This window comes from Lepisosteus platostomus, chromosome 5, assembly GCF_059453375.1.
Source record: "Lepisosteus platostomus isolate fLepPlt1 chromosome 5, fLepPlt1.hap1, whole genome shotgun sequence".
Classification (NCBI taxonomy): domain Eukaryota; kingdom Metazoa; phylum Chordata; class Actinopteri; order Semionotiformes; family Lepisosteidae; genus Lepisosteus; species Lepisosteus platostomus.
In genome coordinates, this window is record NC_142615.1 from 34,202,618 (window position 1) to 34,227,322 (window position 24,705).

A 24,705-nucleotide genomic window follows, 5' to 3' on the forward strand; every position below is an offset into this window, starting at 1 on the left:
ATTATTTTATAGCGTTTTTATTGCGTTATTAAATCAGGAGGCGCTGTGTGTTAGTTTCCTGACTCCCATTATTTAAACTGCGACACTGATCATTCATCTCTAAATAAACTTTATTTTATATAGCGTTTTAGGCGAATAGGTAATTAGATTGCTCATAAACCTAATCGCTTTTTCTACATTAACACAGCGTGATTGCTCTCTGAAAATGCTTTTCCTTTATTTTTAAAGTAGGCTCAGATTTCAACTATAGATCGTATTATTATAAACTTTCTTGGAAAAATGTATTTTATGTAAACCATGTTTGCTATTAATTCATTTAGGGCTAAAATATGTCCATTGTCTTCCAATCGAGTCGAGTTGACATTGGAAGCCTGCCACACCCGGACTGTTAAACCAACGCATTAGCACGTCGCCAGTATTGGCTTTAGTATTCTCCCCCTCTCCCCTCAATTCAATTCAAGTCAAGATGTTTTATTTGCATGACAGATGGGTACAAGCAGTGTTGGGTATGTATATTGTAACGCTTACGGCAGACAGGCACTGTGTAAGAGCCAGCGCACCAGAGCAGCGCACCGAGGGAGCGTCTGCATTTCTAACTTAGTTTTTAAAATTAGTCAAGCAATATGAAGCATCTCCTTTTACTTAGTGCCTGAGCATAAAAAGAATAGGTGCATACTGCAACGCGTGTGAAGTCCATAAACAATATTAATTTTGGAACTTAAATATACAGTATATGGCTGATCTCGGTACTTTAAAGAAAACATACACACCAGTATTCCATTTCTCCCTAAACATTTTAAGCATCAAAGTCTTTAACTAACGCGATACCAAAGTCAACAAGCATACTTTTAGAATTTGATTGAAAGGGAATATAATATGGAATCGCGTATCTCAAGAAATTAATAACGATATAATTATATTCATGTTGCAAAAGAACTGCAACGGACATAAAAACTCCCTTGCTTTTAACAGAGCGTTCCATAATTTCTAACTACGAAAATGCCAGGTGAAAGGATTTGTAAACATATTTTGTTAAAGCAAGTCAGTTTTTTCCGCAACACATAAAATACATTTTTCCAAGAAAGTTTAGCCTTTCTCACTAATGAAACCACTAAATAAAGACATAAATATAGAAATCTTAAGATTTGTTTTATTTAATGTTGGTAGCAGGATGAACTGTCAGAGTGTATATTTTGTCGCAGAGTTGCTGCAAGATGTTAACAGTGAAAAAGGTATTTAGAAATGAGTTATTTCAAGATGAAAATTTTCAGAATAATTGCAAATCTAGCAGGATAGAGAAAGCACAGAAAACTGGCAGTTAGATTGATCAGATTAGTATGAAAAGTCATTTAGCAAAGGGAATGAGAAGAGTGACAAACTAGTATACTTTAGATCTTTTTTTCTGAACCAGGGAAAATCTGATCATGTTTCCCTATAACAATAATAAAAAACTTTATTTGATATATCACCATTAAAGGTGGCATCTCAAAGCAATACAGTAGATGTAAAAACAGATAAAAGGACCACAGATTACAAAGTAAATGCATATAAGAAAGACAAGCAGTTAGAGGTGCTACCAAAATTAGAAAATGAAGCAGATACAGACACTAAGTCTTCTGAAAAGAAATGTTCTGAGGTTAGATTTAAACTGGCCCTGGTGTGTGTGTGTTTGTGTCTGTCTGTCCTGTGATGGACTGGCGCTATGTCCAGGGTGTATTCTGCCTTGTGTCCGTCACTTACTGGGATAGGCTCCAAATCCTCTGTACTGGATAAAGAGATTAGAAATGGATGGAAGTAAAGGCACTGAAGAAACCCAGAAACCCACTATGAAATGGCAGCATCTCACTGAGAATAAAACATTTTATAGTGCTGGCATAAGGAAACAGCCTTTCCACCTCTCTTGCACATCAGTATCCATACCTAGTTATTTAAACAAATTGCCTCTAATTATAAACATCTTAATATGCTGGCTCTGTGGATCCGCATCAGCTATGTTTGCCCATTCCTTCAATTCATGTGCATCCAACACACAGTTCAACGCTAGCAACTACACAAAATCTAAAATATGAGCTCTACTTGCCACTTACAATACCAACAGTACCAGTTAACTTTAGTAGTGACATTTTCATGGATCTTTTTAACAATAAAATTTACAACATCAGACTTCAGACACAATTAAGCAGGCCTCAAAAAAGTCTGGTACAAATATTTTCAGCATGGAATAAACCTTTACTTTAATGGTATAAACCTTAAATGGATTCATATTCTCAATAAGATTTGGTGCTCAGTAACATGACTTAGAAAATGACAGAAGACATACGTATCATGCTTATCCTTCTATTTTTCATAATCGTAAACTCCTTAAGGCAGTTACATTTTCTCTGTTCTGACCTGGAGTTACAGAGAAATTTAAATTCTAATAAGAGATTTGTAATGAGGAAAGTCATACCAATCACTCATACAGTACCAGGATTTGCAATTACAATACAAATACTTTCTTTCTGTATGTGTTTATTTTGCAGTTTGAGTCTATGGCATTCCTTTGGGGGTCTATACTCCAAGGCATGACTTTTTTATGTATAAACATCAGTATTTACTGCTATTAATTACTGTACGATTTATAGTTGAAATCTGAGCCTAGATATAAAGTTAGATATAAAGTTAAAATCTCGACAAAGCAATGTAGGAAATACAGAGAAAATAAATCCTTTCTGACATCTAAAATCAGTTTCGATCAAGGTCTCTAAAACGAACAAGAAAAAGAGGATTTTCGGAGGGCAATTACGCTGTGTTTATATAGAATAAGTGATTTATGAGCAATCTAATTTCTTGTTCGTTTAAAACAGTGAAATGTCAGCTGCAAAAGATCGCACCAGAAACAGCACTCTCTCTGCCTGTCATAGACGTTCAGGAATGTCACGCCCGACATCCACTGCTCTCATTATTGTTCGTGTCATTTAGCTCTCCAGGTGTACCCTTTTAGTGTTCTTATTTAAAGACCAGCTCCTCCAGTCCTCGGGGCTCATCATCGCCCCGTCACCCTTGGACCTCCATGTTTCGTTTTTCTGTGTGCTCCCCCCTCCCGGGGATTTTAACTTTGTCGCGTTCCAGGATGGATTTCCAGTTTATGGACTTTCGGACCATGCTTTGACCTGCCCTTGGACCCGTTTGGATTTAGATGCCGCTTTGTCTTCCCCGTACACCGTCTCACGGACTGTCACTATTATTTTGTGCACTATTAAACCCCTGTGTGTTCCTTTTTACCACGCCTCCTGTTTTCTCCAGCTCTTACCGCATCGCATAGGGTCTTCTACAAGATCCAACACGGATTCCAGTCCGTGTCCGTTACAGAATGATGAGCCTACGCTAGACCCCGCGAGTGGTAATCTGGAACACCCGGACCCTCATCTGGACCTTTTTCTTTTCAAGATGCCCTTCCTGTTTTTCTGTCAAGATCCATTCCTGTTTCGCTGGACAAGGTATTTTTTGTGGATTTTTTTTTAAAGGAATTCTTGGATTTTTTTTTCCTGGACCGTTTTGTTTCTCCGTTTTTTCTTTCCCCGCTGGAACTATTTTGAGAGTGGACAGCCCTACCGTTTTGTATATAGTATTCTCCGGTATTATCTCTTGTGTATATAGTGATTCTGAATTTCCTTCTCTGGTTGTATATAGTCTGTGCTTGTGATATTCTTGTTGATAGTATTGCCCTTATTTTTAATTGTGTAGGGCGTCAGGAGCCGCCCTTGAAGGGGGGGGGGGGTACTGTCACACCCGACATCCCTCCCTAGAGGGCGCTCCACTGCTCTCATTATTGTTCGTGTCATTTAGCTCTCCAGGTGTACCCTTTTAGTATTCTTATTTAAAGACCAGCTCCTCCAGTCCTCGGGGCTCATCATTAGGTTAAGTTGTCGCGAGGCCCGCCTAGCACCAGGAAACCCTACGTCCATCTCCTGAGGGCATAGGCCTCATCCCCGACACCTCCCGTTTCCTGAGCCCGGGGTCTGGAGGATCTCGCCCCGTCACCCTTGGACTTCCATGTTTCGTTTGTCTGTGTGCTCCCCCCTCCCGGGGATTTTAACTTTGTCGCGTTCCAGGATGGACTTCCAGTTTATGGACTTTCGGACCGTGCTTTGACCTGCCCTTGGACACGTTTGGATTTGGATGCCGCTTTGTCTTCCCCGTACACCGTCTCACGGACTGTCACTATTATTTTGTGCACTATTAAACCCCTGTGTGTTCCTTTTTACCACGCCTCCTGTTTTCTCCAGCTCTTACCGCATCGCATAGGGTCCTCTACAAGATCCGACACGGATTCCAGTCCGTGTCCGTTACAAGGAAAGGCTGAATGAAGTCATGTCACGTACAATAATTCGGTGATCAATAATAACAGTTGTAGGACAGTATATAAGGAGGATAAGGATTTTGAAGTTGACTCGAAATCTGATAGGTAACCAGTGCAAGGACTTGAAAACAGGTGTAATGCATCCCTGATAGGATTCTTGCTGTCATATTCTGAACATATTGAAGATTGCTCAGTGTGGATTTAATTTCCCCAGTGAACAGGATGTGCATTTATTAATTCTAGAAAAAAAAGCCTTTCTTGATTTCTCTAGTTCTTAGTTTCTCTATTTCCCTTTAAAATAAACTATTATTCCACAATGCAGAGTATTACATGGCCAGTATTTACACATGATATTTGTGATTTAAAGAAATTAACACAAGCAGCTTTTGGAGATTTAAGTGTTGGCTGAGTTATTGCAGGATAAAAGACTAGAGATGTTGGTAAGAAGAAGGTAATCTGGGGAAAGCTGAGGAATACACTTATAACAAGAACACTTCCTAATGGGGTTAGGCATACTTTTGATGAAGATGATGAAGTTAACAGACTATATGTTTACATAGATACTGAAATAAGGATTGTATTTTAGATTATGTGTAGTTGCTGGCATTGAACTGTGTGTTGGATGCACATGAATTGAAGGAATGGGCAAACATAGCTGATGCGGATCCACAGAGCCAGCATATTAAGATGTTTATAATTAGAGGCAATTTGTTTAAATAACTAGGTATGGATACTGATGTGCAAGAGAGGTGGAAAGGCTGTTTCCTTAAGCCAGCACTATAAAATGTTTTATTCTCAGTGAGATGCTGCCATTTCATAGTGGGTTTCTAACACTGTGTATGGTTCCATCCACACAGTGCCTTTACTTCCATTTCTAATCTCTTTATCCAGTACAGAGGATTTGGAGCCTATCCCAGTAAGCAACGGACACAAGGCAGAATACACCCTGGACATAGCGCCAGTCCATCACAGGACAGACAGACACAAACACACACACACCAGGGCCAGTTTTCCCATAAACCAATTAACTTACCAGTATGTTTTGGAGTGCGAGAGGGAGTCATATCACACATATGGAGAAAAACCATGTAACCCAGAGAGAACATGTAAACCCCACACACACAGGATGGCAGGAATTGAACCTAGGACCCCAGTGCTGCAAGATAGCAATGCTAACCACTTTGCCACCATTATAAATGGATGGATATCTTAGTTATCTTTCTAGTTCACAGGTTTGCATGCATAATTTAATTTTGAAAGCCACTGAGACATCAGGTACTACTGTTTATGAAAACTGTTTACTGTTTATTTATGAAAAAGAAACAAAACAAAAAACATACTAACAACTGTGCCATCCTACTCCTTAGTTAATACATTTTATTATTCATAAACAGTTAACATTGTTAGCAAAATATTTTGAATTATATTTAACCCTATTTTTAACCCTATTTTTTCTTTAAGTTTGTATTTAACATATTATATGATAGTCAGACTTAATGTATATTTGAACAATGAAAATATATTTTTACAAGATTTTACATTAAGCACTTAAAATTAATATGGTTAATAATAGTAAACTGTAACATGCTGTTACAAGATCGGTTAAACTGCGAAGAAAATGCTTTCAGAGAAAATGTTTCAGGTGTGAAGAACATAGATCTCCAATGCAATTTCAACCAAACCTGTTCCCACACACCCTGCCCCCACTACCATTAGAATATACACAAGGCACTCAAATCTTTCGAGCTAATGATCAGGTGACCCGAGAGAGAGAGAGAGAAACACCAAGGGATGCGGAACTATTTACATGGAAAACGGGCGATTTCCCCAGACTGTCCGCCCGTTTCACTGTTGCCTGGATACCTCTTTATTTAGAACTCACTAACACTGATTTTTAGTTTAGAAGGATTCAAGTAGGGTTTTAGATGAAAGGCAGCGACCTTAATCAAGCCCAAATCATAATTGAACCCATTCAGAGCCTACATTACATTTTAGCGTTTCATTCTGAGCAGAAGACCCTCACACCTGAAGAAGGGGGAGGTGTTTTTCGCTAGAAATATCGCCTGCTTCTACTTTACAACCGTAGTGCTGGCTGTGACGAATTATACCGGTTTCACAGGTTTCAATCACAGACCATGTGACATGGGAGTCAGGAAACTAACACACAGCACCACCGGATTCGATAACGCTATAAAAACGCTATAAAATAATGTGACTTGGCACAGAACAAGTTTACAGCACAGTACAATAATAAATGCTGACCATGACTTTAGAAGCATAAATTGTCTTACACTCAATTTAAACACAAGCTGTCTTTAGCCCTCTAAGCTGGTTCATACAGAAATGTAGAGATCCAGGCTCAGAACACACAGCTTCATTAGCGAATACATATGCAGGACAACTAGAGAAGACGTTTTACAGAGGATGGATTTTTAGAAACATCCCATCAGTGACATCACTGAAGTCAACTCCTAGGTACTGTAACTGTCGTGTGGATAGTTTCACAAGAATCAGACAAAGGTTTAAGCATCGCTTGTTCTAGATAAAACTGCAAAAAAAACAACAACAACCTATAATGTACTTTTTTGCGGCTCTGTTTGCCCAAATCATATATTCACAACGTGAAATCTAGAAAATAATATTACGTAACCAAAATCCGCAATATGGAAACAGAACCTGTGTAATTGTTGATAGATGATGTACTCGTAACATTTTTTCAAGACGAACTACAACATTTAAAAAATGACTTGTATGTACTTGATATCTCTAATCAATCCACGGGTCCCAGCACAAAACGAAACTAAAACGCATACCGTTTCGCGCTTCTTATTAGTTGCTCAAAAGTAATTTGACTGTATGAAATGCATAATATAAACCTATAAACATATACGTGAGCAGTACTTAAGCACTGTAGTATCGGTGTTAAGACATACCTCTCAAATACTGTAAATCAAGTTAAAAATATCTCAAGACCGATTCTGGTCATAATGAAACCATGTTTCGTGTATGTTTTCTTTAAAGTACCGAGACCAGCCATATACTGTATGTTTATGTTCCAAAATTAATATCGTTGATGGCCTTCACACGCGTTGCAGTATGCTCCTATTCTTTTTATGCTCAGCTACTAAGATTTCCCTTCAGTGGTAAAATTAGATATGAATATTCAATACTTAAACGGGCACAGTTAAGACATTAAATATACATATACATACTGTATACAGTACAGTTTGCATACGGTAATATGTTTATGTTCCTAAATCAATCTCTTTTATGAGCATGTGAAAGGCATGGTGAATCACTGTACTTTGCATGATTGGAAACAAATGCGTGATTGCGAAATGCTGTGGTGTTACTTTTACAAAGACGGTCAATGAAAAAAAGAATGTTGACCAGGGCAATACTTTAAGTTTACACTTACAGCTTGTCCAAGGTCATTCATTATTAATACTATTAGTAATATCTTCGTTAAAGACTTTGATGGCGACAGCTCAAAACATGAGAGATTGAGCTTTATTAGCTCCACCTTGCGGAAATTCTGGATACTATTATTTTGCTTGCTGTATTATAGGAGGATTTACGGTAACTCGCGGTATTTACCTGTAACTCGCGGTAGACTGCGTACAGCGTGACGCAAAATAATGCGGTATCGTCCGCGCATTTTGAATGGCTGCATCTGTATGTTATCGTCCAACTGTAAAAGGAGACTATGCCACAGAGCCATGGGTCTCCTGAAAAAAAGGAAAGCGACCTGAAACTGCTCGGGAGCAACTTGCAACGGCACGAACCGGCACACACGCAGAGCCGACGAGCGCGGTGGGTTTCACCGTGTGTAGGACAGGGGGCGACTTCACGGATTTCAACCTGTTCTCAGCAGCAACCGAGTGTTTCCGGGGATCCGGGGCCTGGTGGCCCACAAACACACGCCTGGTGGTTTTGGGGTCTAGTCGAGTGTAGCTCGACTACATGGACGTCATAAGGAGAGGGGACGGGTAAAGGTTTATTCCGCGCTGACAAAAAAAGAAAAGAGACAACACTTCGGCCTCGACTGCTGGAAGGGGAAACAAAATCTCACACGTGTATCTAGAAACTATCGCAAATATCGCCGCGAAGCGACTTCTTAGGGTCCCTTAGGGAGTGAAAACCAGGTCTGGGGAGGTCACCAGGTCCAGCGCTGGGGATCCCCGGTTTGACCAAGCGGGTGGGGGAAAGGAGCCTTTCCCCGCCATCTTTCACATTCCATACACCCCATTGTTCTCGAATATTTTTAAAAAGGTCAAAGTGCTATTAGGATGGAATATTTATTAACTCCTAGTTTATACCGACGCCAGACTTTCGCATTTAGATGCTGAATTTTAATACCTCTCAGAAATGCGAGATGACGCGTGTGAATACGCTCGGGCACAATTCTGTGAGTTTGGTCCAACTGAAACCTTTCGGGGATTTTTAACTCATTAAAAAACCCATACGAATCTAGAATATTTCCAAGTGTACGAGGGAGTGTACGAGTGTAGCCTGCTTGGTCTCGGGAGGGTGTTAGAAGATGCTTTCAGCTGGCAAGAAAGCTTAATATCCGCTTGGTGGTTTATGAACTGAAAGTCAGCAGTTTAGTGTGCTTAAAAAGATTTAAAACGGAGTTACGTCGACAGAAAAAGACTATCGGAGGTGAAGGGCTCCGTTAGGCTTGATAAAGTTCACGAGCCCTCTTCATCAACCTATTTTAACACCCTCCTGTCAGAACAAGGAAGAACAAAACCCTTTTATTTGTGCCGAGGTACAGTAGGTCATCCGCAGATCCGCAAAACACCCCCCCAAAGCAGTCCTTTGAACTAAGAATAGCGGGGGGAAATGTGTCACCGCCCCCATGAGGGCTAAAAACTAAAAATAGCAACATTGCAAATCCTGGAGATTTCAGGGCGGCGCCGAGAACGAACAGAAACTCTCTCCCGAGACGCCTTCCAGCGATCCGGCAGCAGAGTGGGCGTCTCCGTCACCTGCTCTGTCAGGCCGGGGGAACACGCAGACAACTGCAGCCGAGGGACAAGTTCGAGTTTTCTCGGGGCGAGCTGGAGGTGAACGAAGCGAGTATCGGAGAACAACTTAAGCCGAGGGTCGTTGCGGGTCCGGACCGGCCGGCTTCAAAGCGGGTGAAACTCTTCTTCTGCCGTCATCGCCGTCGTCATCAGCAGCAGCAGCAGGAAGGGGGTGAGTGACGAGCTCCGAGACAGAGGGGTTTTACAGATTCGGGGTCGATTTCTGGAGCTGAGAAAAGTGGGGGGATAGCGAGTGAGAACTGAGGCGTTAAAGAGTGGACCGCGGAAGGGGGTCAAACCGGCAGTTTGCTGATGTGCGAAACGCCGGCAGGAAAACACAAACCAACAAAACAGAAACGCCGAGTTGTATCGTGACGCAACTGTCACCTGTCTCGCAGCAGGTTGCAACCTGTTGGACAGTGGTATCGCCGAGACCTGTTGGAAGCCGCAGAAGATGGCTCATCTCCACCCCGACACGAGCAAAAACCGAGCGATCAGCTGGAGATAACCCGATCCCAAATGAGATGCGTCAAGGTAATGAACAACACTCATAGAACTCGCATTTTAAAATGACTGGCGTTATATAATAATATTAGTAATAACACTTTATTTTATATAGCGCCTTTAAAGGCGGCCTCTCCAAGCGCTTTACAGAATAACAACAGCAACAATAATAGGTTTATTAGTAAATCTGTATACATAGTATGTACGAAACATGATTTTAATTGAGATTTTAATAATAAAAAAATGCATTGTACATAGCGACTGTAAAAACGGCACAACTGATGCGGGAGTGTAGATCATTTCCTTTGGGACGAAGCATTTGTAGGACATTTTGGTTACACGACCTAGCAGAAAAAAAAGATGTCGGACGAAAGGGGCAACTAATTGTAGCAGTCAACTAAAATTGCGAACGAACCACAACACCACGGATCCCGTGTTCTAATGAGAGAGAAAGGTGACGTCAGAACCACACTTACAGGTACTCATTAACGCAGGGCCTGTAGTCCTGCGATGGTGATGTTTGAGATCGACTATTGAGAGAAATATCCCAGGGAGGATTGCGAGCTGAAGTCTAGGCACACATCACTCGCGCTATCGCTGCCAAATCCAGTTCCCACTCGTTAAAACCCCAATGAAGAGCCCAGAGAATCATGCCGAACCCATCTCCAGTCCAGTGACGACCTGGCCCGCCGAGACCCACACGGAACCGGTCTCTCCAGACAGCCTCTCCCGAACCATTGCCCACCCCCCCCAAATCGGACAGCACCGGAGTTCGGTTCGGTTCAGTCTGAACTGAACCGAACAGGCCCACCTCACACGCCTGCAGGCCCCGGGACAGTGGCACAGCTCCGGTAATCCGGTCATTGTATCAATTCATTAGTTTACTTAATAAATCGGGCCAGAGGTTTTATTACTAACGAACATCACCGCAGTCCGGCGGGTCTCAGACGTCACGCAGCGGCGAGCGGAACCCGACCGGGAGAATAACGGCGCTGCCAGCCCCCGCCACCAGACGGCGCTCTCCCCGAAACCCAGTTAGTTAACAGCAGCCCTGCAACTCGCAACTGGCAACCCACTGAAGCTAAGGGGGTGTGAGCCTGGTCAGTACCTGGATGGGAGACCTCCTGGGAAAAACTAAAGTTGCTGCTGGAAGAGGTGTTAGTGGGGCCAGCAGGGGGTGCTCACCCTGCAGTCCGTGTGGGTCCTAATGCCCCAGTATAGTGACGGGGACACTATACTGTAAACAAGCGCCGCCCTTCGGATGAGACGTAAAACCGAGGTCCTGACTCTCTGTGGTCATTAAAAATCCCAGGGCGTTTCTCGAAAAAGAGTAGGGGTGTAACCCCGGCTTCCTGGCCAAATTTCCCATTGGCCCCTACCAATCATGGCCTCCTAATCACCCCCCTCTCTGAACTGGCTTCATCACTCTGCTCTCCTCCCCACTGAGAGCTGATGTGTGGTGAGCGTTCTGGCGCACTATGGCTGCCGTCGCATCATCCAGGTGGATGCTGCACATTGGTGGTGGTGGAGGGGAGTCCCCATGACCTGTAAAGCGCTTTGAGTGGAGTGTCCAGAAAAGCGCTATATAAGTGTAAGCAATTATTATTATTATTATTATTAAAATTATTAACAGTATTGATACCGCACAGCCGAGCTTCGCCATCTCAAATCAAGAGCGGCCGAAACTTGGCGTGGGAAGCGTAAGTTCACCAAATTACCCACAAGAGGGCGCCAGAGCTACATGTTTGAAGACCACAATCAGGCCAGATATCCATTTAGCACTTCGAATTGAGAAATAACGTCTTTGCAGTAAGAAAGACAATGTTCGTACTTACATTAAGTGTTTATTTATAAATTAGACATAGACAGAGAAAAGTGACAATTAAACGCACTTACAACACTAAATATAACATGTTAACTACACAATTTAAGAGTACTTTGAAATTATTGTGCTCTAGAATACAAACTGCACTTAAACCACAAATAAATACATGCATGCATCCACCTAATAATAAACTTCCAGAAAAAGATTCCAAGTCCATGTTTTCATGATATCAGCATTTGTATTTTTTGTGCTCCAAGAACGCTTACAAATAAGGAATGTGGGCCGTTTGGCACTTCGTACCAAATTCACTCAACAATCTCATTTTGAACCCAGATTCCAGTCCAGTTTTTGAAAAATCTTTGAATCTGTGGATAGAAGATCAAAGCAGCTCAATTTGTAGTACAAAATCAAGCTTATAAAGTCTGTCTACATTTTGAAAAACAGCTGCAGCTCTCAAAGCCACGCAGAGAGCTCTGCAAGACAGCAAAGCTGATACTGCTCTGTAAAATACTGATCTACAGCACTGCCTTCAGACTGGACGGTTCAGTTCCTGGACACCAGAGGTTGTGCTTCCTTTCCACCAGCGATTTCTGGAGCCCAGGAGCCCAGAGATCAGAGCTAAGAAGAGCAGCAGGAAGGGAGGGATCAGCTGGAGGAAAAGAATTGGAGAATTCCCTCCACCGTCAGGATCTGCAATAATAGAGAGATTGTATTAATCCATCCATTTTCAATCATCATCTAAAGGTCATGGGGAAGCCCCAGATCTCTCCCTCTCACACTGTCCCTGCACGTTGGACACACCTCCGATCGCTCCCTCTCACACTGTCCCTGCACACTGGACACTCACACTCACGCAATATTCAGAAACAAGTTTATTTTTCCATTACCACACATACCATTTTGACAAGAGCAGTGCACCTTTATAATGTTACAGAGAACTGAAATTGTCAGGAAACCTCTTACCTCCCACAGTGACTGTCACAGTGCTGATGGTGTTTCCGTGAAGGTCCCTCACTGTGTAGCTCCCCTGATCAGCTGGAGTGAGGGAGCGTAGTTTCAGAGAGCCGTCCCACACTGACACTCTGTCTCTCTAATAGGGGACACAGCTGGCTGTGCTGTTCTGGATAGAACACACTCAGGTCGAGTCTTCAGCTCCTGCAGGGTCAAACAGCACCTCCACTGGCTCTCCGGTGAACAGAGGGACAGACAGAGAGGCTCCAGGCTGCAGGGTGAGGACTTCTGAGTAAGCTGGGTAGAAAAAACAATCCAACTCAATCTTTCTGAAACAGGTGATGAGATTGAAAGATTTCTTTAGAATGACAAAAAAAATTGGGTGGCACTGTGGCACAGTGTTTAGCATCGCTGCCTCACAGCACTAAGACCCTGGGGCAAGTTCCTGGGGTGCTGTCTCTGTGGAGTTTGCATGTTCATGTGGGTTTCCTCCCACAGTCCAAAGACATGCTGGTGGGTTAACTGGCTTCTGGGAAAATTGGCCCTGGTGTGAGTGTCCTGTATGTGTCCTGTGTGATGGACCTGTCCAGGGTATGTGTGTCCTGTGTGATGGACCTGTCCAGGGTATGTGTGTCCTGTGTGTGTTCTGTCCAGGGTGAACCCTGCTTTATGCCCACTGATTGACAGAACAGGCTCCAGCTCCCAAAATAAAAACAGTTTATAAACAGATAAAACAGTTTCGTGTTAACCTTTACAAACAAAATGTTGCCATTCATGCTGAAGCAGGATCAATATTCACACTGCACATTTCCAGCTCTGCAATATCACTACCGAAACATACTGCAGAAGTCCGAGTGAGATCCCCAAGATCTGCTAACAAAGGCTATCTCAACATATGTGTTAGAGCATACAAAAGTGACTTGTACCAACGGCTGCAACAACACATGCCCCGCTACATGTGTTAAAAGAGATAATAATAATGATGATGATGATAATAAAAATAATTGCCTACACTTATATAGTGCTTTTCTGGACACTCCACTCAAAGCGCTTTACAGGTAATGGGGAATCCCACTACCACCACCAGTGTGCAGCCACACCTGGATGATGCTCCAGTCCGCTCACCACACACCAGCTCTCAGTGGGGAGGAGAGCAGAATGATGAAGCCAGTTCATAGATGGGGATTATTAGGAGGCCATGATTGGTAAGGGCCAATGGGAAATTTGGCCAGGACACCAGGGTTACACCCCTACATGGACATGTAACAAAATGCAATTTGACATGTTAAAAGTATGAAATATGACTTTTGTTTCTGGGCCTGTATGCTGTATATAAGAACTCTGTACCCCTTGCATTGAGCGTGTCCGTTCTGCAGGACAGACCCAGCACATGTTGCTTTCCTTATTAATCTCAATAAACACTGAATCTGCACAAGACTGCGTCCTACTCCTCTGATGAAGAATTTTCCCACAGGACATGCTAATGACAAATGTAATGTTTTCCAGATTTTTCACTATCATTTCTTTAACAGCGTCTGTTAGGGATCTGGTCTATTATTGTGGGGCTGGAACTGGAGTCTCCCCCCGTCACACCTGTAAGGACTCTAGCAGCCAAGAGAGGGGAAAAGCGACCTGTCGCTGGAAGACGTGCAGGTAAACGTTCTTGGCACGATAACAAAGGTTGCAAAAGACATCGACACAGAGGTAACTGAAAGCTGTGCAGAGCAACAAAATGAAGACATTGTTGCTAAAGTGCTGCCAGTCCAGGAGGAGGATTTCGTCTACTGACAGAGTCCAACATGTCAGGAGAGCCAACATGTGGACTTGCAAAGCCCAGAGCCATCATTATAGGATTCATCAGAAGGATGACGAGGGACATGCTGTGGGGAGCGGCCAGAGAGAACAAGTCTCTGAAGGCCAAAGACCTGAGGATTGCAGAGGATCTGTCTGCCAAGGACAGGCACACCAGGGACCAGCTGTGGGAAAGAGATCCGTGGCCAGTGACTGTCCAGCCCAAGAGATCTCCCTGTAGCGGTTATGAACGCGGTTAATGCTGAACACGGTGGTGTTGTTATCACTTTTAAGGGTTTGAAACTCGCAGTTCAGTAGCTTTCCCCCCCCCCCCAAGAGTTTTTTCTATATTGTTTGTGTCTTTTTCTATTTTCTCTATTAACCCCAGAGGTATTAGGAATATAGTTAAAAGAAAGGCGATTTTTCCATTTTGAAAAAAGAAGAGAGCAGACTTTTATTTTTATTTGTTTACAAGAAACGCCTTGTCACCAAAAGATCAGCCTGATTTTCAGTTTTGGAAAAGTCAATGGGGGGATGACATTTGGATTTCTAGTGGTACTAATCATTCAGCCGGTGTTGCCATCTTAAAGGGGCACTTTAAAGGGAAAATTCTTTATTATAAGATAGTATGGATGCAGTCCGATGGCAAATCAGTTCAATGTCCGGGCTACAGGAATATGTCCAGGATTACACCATGTGTTGTGAACAAGCACCGCGAGACCCCCCTCCTTTCCTCTCGGTGGCATTTCTGTCTGCCTTCGAGTCCAGAATACAGTATGTTCCTGCAGCCACATCTCAGTCAAACACACGATACTGCATTCCCTATACTCCCTCCGCCTCCTCACCAGTGCTCCCAGCGCGTCCATCTTATAAGATAAGATCACTTTATTAGCCCTATACAATTTCTTGCATTAGGGATTCATTTTTTCACAGACCCCAGCTTGCTCTCCATGAGACACACAGACAGGGAGAGAGACGCTGGGGGTCAGAGCCCAGGGTCAGCTATTTATAAAGCGTCCCTGGAGCCGTTGGGGTTCAGGGCCTTGCTCAGGGGCCCAAAGGAGTAGGATTCCTCTGCCAGCCGCGGGATTTGAACCAGCAACCTTCTAGCCGCAGATCCTGAGCCACAGAGCCACCGCACCGCCCTATTATTCGCTAAGGACCTCACATTTCCCATAATGATCAAAGGAAGACAGGACTTAAATCTCCTTCTCTTCGCGTCGCACCGGGCCCTGCAGCCTCGGCGTTTCCTTCTCAGCTCCTCCGGGACTGATGGCTTCTCCCCGGTTAGTAGAGCCAGACTGTGTTGGGGATGAGCCTTGACCCCATGGAGGTGGTGGCTGAGAGGAGAATGCTGACCAAGCTCACAGCCATCATAAACAACACCTCTCATCCGCTTCATGGGACTGTTACTGGGCAGCGGAGTATATTTAGCAATAGACTGCTCCAGCAAAGGTGTTCAAGGGAACGTTTCCACAGGTCTTTCCTCCCAGCGGCTGTCAGGGTGTATAACGCTGCCCTAGGCTAGGACTGTTAATCCTTCATCTGCTCCTCTATGGACAGCATGTTTACTCCATTGTACTTTTTGGACAATCAGTCTGTGTGAACCAATAAAATATGTGCACATTTTGCACATATTTTATTGTTTTTACAGTGACTATGATCAGCACATTTTCCACACACCTATGTATTTATTTATTTTTAATTATTTTGTTTGTCTTTTGTTTTATAACTATTCTGATGTCTGTTTTGCTTGTCTTGGGCTGGACTGCTGTAACACATCAATTTCCCTACGGGATTAATAAAGTATTATCTATCTATCTGTTCCTGCAGCCACATCTCAGTTAAACACACGATACTGCGTGCTCTACACTCCCTCCGCCTCCTCACCAGTGCTCCCAGCGCGTCACGTGTGTAAACACTTACTCTGCAGCTATCTGCATTACAACCGGAAGCAAACAGTGGTCCGAGTAACAGCCAAAAAGTAATATCTCGACTCCCTAGTATCCATCTTGTTGTGTGATCGCAAATCGACCCGCCGGCAAAGAAAAGAAAAACACTAACACCAACCGAAAGAAAAGAAAAGACGACAAAAAAGACACAGAGGTGCTGCAACAGGCAGGATGCCACCAGCACGCCTCCATCTCGAAAGAAATAAAAAAAATACTCTTCGGATTATGGTCATCTTCCTTAGATAAAAGAACCGTTAACCTGCTGCTTGTCACTTCATGTGAGCTGCTTGCAACAATCGTTGTCCCTCTTGTTAATAAAACCATTTTGCCATCTTGTGCAACTTGGGCTGGATAGTAACACGCCACATACACCCAGGGATCATAAAATCGGCGATCGGCCTCACAAAACGTTGATCGGTCCCTCTCTATAATGCTCAGAGCTCTTACATCTATTATTAAGTAACCTTATTTTTCTAACTTTAATTTTGTGACTTGATCACATAATTTACTTCATTACGTCTGGCGGTTAAATGTTTGTTTGTTTTTTTCCTCTTGTACCTGTTTCTGATCCTCTGGTTGTATTTGTAAATTATTTATAATTTAATTGTTTAATATTTAAAAATAAAGGATACAAGCACCACCTTACAAGTAAACGTTGCTCTGTTAGTCATAAAATCATGCCGTCGACCTGGACTCCCGTGTTATGCGCAAGAACAACGGAAGAGATATCTCGGAAGCCACTGCAGCGTTCATCCCTCTTTTTGCAACATTTCGGAGTGCAAGTGCCTGGGGCCTTCGCACCCTGACCAAATCCAAAAAAAGGAAAGGTGACCTACCTGCCCCGAGGGGACGGAGTTTCTCCAATGTTAAAACATCACAAGATGTGTAAAGGCCGTTATGAAGGGCCCCAGAAACACTCAGACAAGTGAGAGACACCCCGGCAGGCTGGTTTGTGCAGCTCCCGAACTCTTTGCATCTCTGCGGCTTGGCATCTGTTCCTGAGCCCCGTCGATCGTTTCCCTTTCTTCATATTCTCTCTTTTTTTCCACTCACTCCACTGTGAAGCAGTTCCTTCTTGGGTGTGTTCTAGAAACCCAGTGAGGAGTCGGGGAACCTCCCCCGTCTCCACTGCGCAGGCGCTGCAGCCCCACTGCATGCCAACAGGGCGAGTCCGCTCTTCTATTTTTACAATATGTTTCTATACGCTAGAGCAGAGGTTCCCAGCCTATTACAGCCATAAAAACTTACGCGGCCAACACAAGGACCAGCCCGTCCTCACCGTTTTGAAACGGGCTAGCTCTATACCTCACCAGTAACCTAGAGAGAAAAGCTGCAAGCAGAGGTCTGGCTCAACATTAAGCTACTGTATTCGGTCTTTAGTGCCACCAGCGCAGAAACTCCAGTTTCACAAAGATATTGTGTCGGAAACGGCATAAAAAATGTCACTGCTTTGTCTGAAAGACCAGGATACTCCGAAGTAACATGAAGCCAAAACTTGGTTAAGCATTTCTTTGAAAAAATCAATTTTAAAGCACTGTCACAGGATAGACTGTCTTCCTTTGTGCTCAAACTTGCGAGGGGCACTTCGCATAAACTCACAAAAGGATTTTCAATCCAGCTGAACCGAACATCTGGAGCCGGGAAGTAGTCGCGCAGTTGGGTCCTCAAACTTTGCAGGTGCTCTGTAATTAACTCTGTGGCAGAGGCTGGTAGCTGCATTTGTTCTTTTGTAAGAAAATCTGACACATTTTCACACGAGTCGTAGTTTGACCGATCGACACGTTTGGCCCGCATTTCCAGTTTCTTTATTGTGGCTTCTATTTTACTTCGGACGTGACAAATCGTCACTGCTTTACCTTGAAGACCAAGGATGAGTCCATTTAAGTGACTGAAAATCTCCGCAAGATAAGCCAATTTAGCGAGCCGCTCGCAATCATTGAAACGATTTTAGAGCTCAAATTCTGAGTCGGATAAAAGAAATTCTTACTTCATCACGCAACTCAAAAAGCCAAGTAAGCACCTTGGCCCGAGAAAGCCATCGAACCTCGGTGTGCAAAAGAAGCTGAACATGATCACTACCCATTTCTTCACATAGCACTCGAGGTGTGACTGTACAGGCCTACTCTTTATGAAGTTGACTATTTTAACTGCCTCATCCAAAACACTCTTAAGATCTGCTGACATTATTTTGGCAGCCAACGCTTCTAGTGACTGGAGACAAAAAAAGGAGACAGAATTTTAAAATAGAAATAGACACTTGACAGCCAGAAGAATTCCCAATTGTAAAAGCTAAAACATGATACTTTGTACGTACATATTTGCATCGTATGTCTCCCCTTTTGATTCGTTAAATTTCTAATAGAATTTAAATTAAAAAAAGGAATTCAAGTTTAAAAGCATGAATAGAGGGGGCAGTATTAGACCATTGACCTCTGTGGAAAATACCATTTTGCAAATCTATCCCAAACAGTTTTGTATATCTGCAGTTAAGAAAGAAAGGTAACAAAGATTCCTTCTCATTATTACAAAATACAGATAACACACAATTGGGCCACTAGCCAGATTTTGTTATCATACCAAGTTGTAAAAAATATGATTTTATTTTGATACCATCTATCTTTATATCCAAATACAATATGTATATGGTGAAAAGTTATGCTTATATATTAAATCCAAACACAATAGAACTTGTTTAAGAAAGTTCGATAATTTAAGAGGAATTCTATTAATGTCAAAGTGACATTTTAACACAAATTCCATATCACGTTTATATGGAAAAACCAACTTGGGAGGGAAATTCCATATACTCATTTTTTTCTAGTACAATTTCTAATCTCCGTGAGCAGAGAGAGAGAGCGAGTTCAAGGTTACTAAATGTTCGTGTTGGGGCTTGTCTGGATTTATCCAATCACAATGCGGCGGAGGTGTAGGGCTTCTCTGTATTTATCCGATCACAATGCGGCGGAGGTCGAAGTCCTGCCCACAGACTGTAGCTAGTGCGCGTAGTTACTGTAGCTTCTTCAAACCTGGCGCGAGCTTTGCTTCTCTCTGTCGGGGACTGATCCACCGGCACCTCGCTGCTGTCAGGCGTGAGATACATCGTCTTTATCGTCTAAACTCGTTGCTATTTCACTCGTTCAGTTGCAAAGTTCCTGTTTCTGTCGTCACAGAGGTGAGTATTATTGATCCGTCCCGGCGTCTTCACCGGAGGTTTGGGGGGGGATGAGACTGAACGTGATCAGATGGAATTGAACTGAAAAATAAAACATAGTGTCGATTACAATAATATATTTTACTTTTTAATTTAATGAAAACGAACTTTTACCAGTTTAATTTTTAAATACATCGTAGTTACGTTCGTGATTTTTTTTTCCTTCGACAACATGATAGAAACTAGCGTGGAAGTTGAGTGCATCTTGGAGGAGTCGGATGTCCGACCAAAAACTTCCTTTAGATTGGGTTGTGGGCTTCAGACAGGATGAATAGTTACTTTCCTCCTTGCGGCTTCAGACAGCCCGTGCACGGAGGTTTAAACTGGTGAAAAGTAGCGCGGTGACATTTAAAGCAACAAAGCAGAAGTAATAAGTAAGATAGAGCCGGTGTTGAGCGCTGGAGACCTGCAGCCGGGGGGGGGAGGTGAGGCAAAGCGACACCTGTCGTTCTGTAGTTTATACTGACACGGAAAAGTGGACCAGTGGAGTCATTTGCCAGATTTGTCTATGACAGAGTGTAGTTATTTTACCCACCAGTCTCCTTACTTTGACAAATACGACTGTCTCTGTTTTAGACTCCAGTTTGTGGCGTCTGAATTCAACGTTCTGCTGTTAAAATACGATAAACTCGTTGCATTCTTAGGGAGAGACGAGAATTCATTAAAGGCGTCGCTCCTGGAAATCTCACAACATGGTGGTCACAGAACGGTTTTACATCGCGACGTGTTTGATAAAATAAGCTTTAAGAATGAAATAATGCATAGATTCCTTCATAACCGAATCTCCAGGTGTGTTGCAGCAGAGCACAGATTTACAGAGAATTCAGACGGGATGGCTGTGTGGTCAGGCTCTGAGTGGGGATCTCTTATTTTCTGAGAAATCAAGAATATGCATTCGGAGGGTCTCCAGGGGGTTTCTTGGGATGGCACAGGACCTGAGTACTGCGTCTGGTAGCGGGGGACACCTGTGTTACACCTAGATTACCAGGCTACATTAAAGAGGAACTGCAGTCCCAGGTTCTCAGACCGGTTATTAAATCTCTGACAACATAAATTAATTGTAGGTATAGAAACATTGTACAAATTTCAAAATACGGCACAGAATCGTGAACTTTGTGAAAGTACTGTAGGTCGCTATGTTGTGGCAAACCCCTGGTCTCGCCGTGGGCACGATTGAGAATCCCAACAACTTGTGATGCGGCCCTTCCTGCTCACTAGTCCCTGTGATGACAGATGTACGGATGTACGAGCGAATACGTCCAGGTTGTGCAGCAGACGTTTCACACAGAATTGTTCCAGCATGATCTGCAGGCTGAATTAAGAATGAAACATATTGATGGGCAAATCCATTTGGAAGTCAAGAGCAGGATTTCTACTGGATTAAAAGAGACAGATCCACAAGCCTGAGTGGACAGTGTCACAGGGCCGCTCCACCTCACTGGCAGTTGTGTTTCCCTCGATTCATTCTGAATCACAGAACACTGCGGCGATTCAGTGTAAGTCAGGAAATTAGAGGTTTTATATGTTCCTGTTTTACATCAGCAAACAGTATCTTTCTAACCCTGATATATGAAAAAACACGGTAGTTCCCTCTTTAAGGTCCCTTGTCTCTTTCCCCAGGGTGAATCTTACGATGCGACTTCCTGTGTTGGTTTTCTTTCTTTTGCTTGCACTGACAGAGGGTGAGTATCAATTTCCATTCACAAATTTATATTTCCTGTTGATTTTCACTCTCAACAATTCACAAATCCCCTCTTGGCACACCTGACCTGTACTGACCAGAGGAGCCCCAGATCACAGAATCTCACACTGGACACCTCTGATCTCTCCCTCTCACACTGTCCCTGCACGCTGGACACAACTCTGATCTCTCCCTCTCACATTGTCCCTGCACGCTGGGCACACCTCTGATCTCTCCCTCTTACACTGTCCCAGCACGCTGGACATGCCTCTGATCTCTCACTCAGACTGGGCACTCTTTATTTTCCATAATCTCTTACAAAATAAAAATTGAACCTGTGAAAATATACATTTAATATTTAATAAGGTTTGGGGATAAATTCAGAAAAATTTGTGTGCGAGAGGTGTATTCTTCAGCAGTGTATCGGTTTTAAAGTTTTTTTTTTCTAAAAAATATTTATCCAGTTGGATTTGTGCCGCAGATAAAAATGTTTAGGGGATATCAGCATGTTTTAAAACCCTAAATGGTGTTGTGTAGAAGTTAATAGGATAGTAAATGAAATCACACATCTCATTTCTCATGATATTAAATAAATGACCATTAATATGACAATTATTAACTAAGAACTCCTTGAGAATTGGCTAATCAAACTTCACATTTGTTTTTGGTTGGTGAATATAAGTTTTTACAAAGATTTATCAGTATTCTTTTTCTTATTGAAATAAATGAAATAATGTTGTTGACTATTGCCAGATACACTGGAGGTGTGTTTGGGTTTGCCTTGATCTACACTGTTTCATCTTCTGAAAGAGACTGAGCAGCAAAAACTGAAAATTGACACAAGTGCCTAGTCCAGCTTATCATAGATGCAACCGCTTCTGATATCCAGGGTTAGAAGAGATGGTAGTTCCCCAACATGGGGCAATATTATTGCACATACAGTACAATGAAATACACAGTATTAATATAGGAGGTGACATTGGTCACAAATTAACTATTGTGTTTAAACTGAATAACTTTCTCGTATAAATGAGTTAATTTTTTTCCTCTGTGGCGCCAATAAGCTTCCATAGGAAACAAGACCCTGAATGAATTAATCCTAGTTTCATTCAAGAATTTTTCCAGTCGGTTAGAAATGGAGGTGAACAGTGTACCTGTTTCCCCTGATCTGTCTGATCACACTCTTTTAAACTGGAGTAAAAATGTGTTGTCTCACATGTGTCTCACTGTGTAAGCTTTGCCTGGAGTCTCTGGTGTTTAGCATGATCACACCCTTTTAAATTGGAGTCAAAAGACATAGTTTCTTGTGAATAGTGTACAGGAGTGTCTCGCTGTGTTTCCTATGATCACACTCTTTCAAACTGGATTGAAGGACCTTTGTCTCTCGTTGATGTTGCTCCGTCCTCATTGTCTCCCAGCATCGTCTGCAGATGCGGATGTGTCTGTGAGAGTCGGCGACGAGGTCACTCTCCACTGTGATGGGACCCCTGCATCCGGAATCCCCCCAGAGCAGCTCCTTTTCATCTGGAAAGCGGATGGGCGCTATGTCAGAGCACAACCTCAATAAATTACATTCAGTTGAACTAATTTTTATTTATTAAATGTAAAAAAATATATCTCAGGGCAGATTTCTATCGAAACACAATATGATCGTTTACATTATATTTTTGGAAGAATGGGACTCTTCATAAGCAGCTAGAGATGTTTTTTTTTTGTCCTTCAGAGATCCAGGCATGCATGAGCCTACCAACCATGAAGCTTTGAGTAAATGAACACAAGATTGGACTGGAATCGGGGTTAAAAATAAGACTCTTGGATCAAGTAGCTACAAACTGCCAAGCGGCCCATATTCCTGATCTAATTTGTATCCATTCTTGTAGCACTAAGAACAATTGTCGATAAGGATCGCGAAAATATCCGGACCTCCGATGTTTTTATGGAACTTTATTATTCAAATGTGCACAATTTGTACTTGAGAGTAAATAATTTCACTCTTGAAAGTGTCTCATGCTGTATATGCCTTTATCCTGACTTTTTCCATTCCCGACTGTTATTTTTTAATGAATTTGTGTTTTGAAAACTAGTCTGCTTTTGCACATTGGCGCGCTCTTGTGGTTTAATGCGAAAAGTTTCCTAGACTGAGTTATATCTTATTTATTTCGCGAAGAGCGTCTGTGTATTAACACTGTAAACAGTGACTCAGGGCAGAATTCCGGGATAGTGTCATTGCAGTTATTCTCCTAAACCCGCTCGTTCACCTGAGTCAGCCGCTTCGTGACGTCAGTCCGGTCTGAAACCCGCAGAAGCTAATTTTCTGAGCCGTCACGGCCATAAGAGGACCCAGTTCGGGACAGGCTGTCTGGAGAGACCGGTTCCGTCTGGGTCTCGGCGGTACCAGTCAGTCGTCACTGGACTGGTAATGGGTTTTGCATGATTCTCTGGGCTCCTCATTGCGTTTTTAACGCCTGATCACTAGGTCTCGATCTAGAATGTTATTTTTTTTAATTAAATCTGGCGCGTCGAGGTTGGACAGCAAATTATCTGCATGTGAACATTTGTAGGAGCAGAGCTCAACTCCTCTCTGGCTGCTGGAGAACTGACGTTACAAGAGCAGCGCTCTGAGGGGGGTGTGGCTGCGGGGGGCTGACCGACTCTCCTATTGGTCCATTTCTTTTATTTAAATAGGGGCGGTTACCCGTCCTGTGTGGGTGAAGTGACTGAGCCATCCAATAAGAAAAGCGGGTATAATTAGCCACGCGAGTTCGTCCAATCAGAACGCCTCGTTCGCGAAACCGAGTCCCTCCTCCTGTGCCGCGGGTCAGTGGCCTCTCTCCTGTCAGGTGTCGCAGGGCGCCAGTCGCCGGTAGCAAGCGGCGCCGGGCAGCACGGAGAAAACTTCCGACAACAGAAGACACGAGGGTTGTGACCGCAGGAGAGATTTAGGATGAAAACGATAAAGAGGAGCGGGGCGGTGTGAGTCGCACCGAGCTCAAGCAAGACGGCGCTGGAGATGGTCTGTCGTTGCTCAAGGCGAACACACACGTCGATTTGAGTTAGTCTGTCGTCGATGGCTTACAGATCCATCAAGGATTCCTTTATTAATGTTAGAATTATACCCCCGATATTCAGCCACATAACCGCCGCAGAATAAAAGAAGAGATATAAGAGAGATATTTAATACAAGTGACCGCTGACAGCTGGATAGGAGACCAAGAAGACACTGGGGCTCATTGGGAAGAGCTCTTGACTTGTAGCCCGGGAGCTGTGGGTTCCAGTCCTTGGTAATAGAGGAGGTTTATTTTCCATTCTTACTTGACATTCACACATGAGTCAATAAAGGTCGGGTGCTTTGTTTGCTATCCTATAGAGTAGTGTGTAGGGAGGGATCTACACTCTTAGCTGATGCATCAGGGGTTCA

The 24,705-nt window shown here is 43.1% G+C and overlaps 4 long non-coding RNA genes across 4 annotated transcripts; 2 read left to right on the plus strand and 2 right to left on the minus strand.

Moving 5' to 3' along the window:
* Nucleotides 1–7,684: 7,684 nt before the first annotated feature.
* LOC148665755 (uncharacterized) lies at nt 7,685–13,386 on the plus strand. Its single transcript, XR_015936568.1, has 3 exons — nt 7,685–9,544; nt 9,771–9,906; nt 12,799–13,386. It is a non-coding gene; the product is annotated as an uncharacterized LOC148665755 (long non-coding RNA).
* Nucleotides 11,705–17,528, minus strand: LOC148665756 (uncharacterized). The gene is made up of 3 exons (XR_015936566.1): nt 17,232–17,528; nt 12,665–12,949; nt 11,705–12,391 (listed from the first exon to the last, which is right to left on the minus strand). It is a non-coding gene; the product is annotated as an uncharacterized LOC148665756 (long non-coding RNA).
* A 1,448-nt stretch (nt 17,529–18,976) lies between these two features.
* On the minus strand, nt 18,977–22,784 carry LOC148665757 (uncharacterized). The gene is made up of 2 exons (XR_015936569.1): nt 22,663–22,784; nt 18,977–19,648 (listed from the first exon to the last, which is right to left on the minus strand). It is a non-coding gene; the product is annotated as an uncharacterized LOC148665757 (long non-coding RNA).
* On the plus strand, nt 19,427–23,287 carry LOC148665758 (uncharacterized). The gene is made up of 3 exons (XR_015936567.1): nt 19,427–19,567; nt 21,227–21,288; nt 22,706–23,287. It is a non-coding gene; the product is annotated as an uncharacterized LOC148665758 (long non-coding RNA).
* The last annotated feature ends 1,418 nt before the right edge of the window (nt 23,288–24,705 follow it).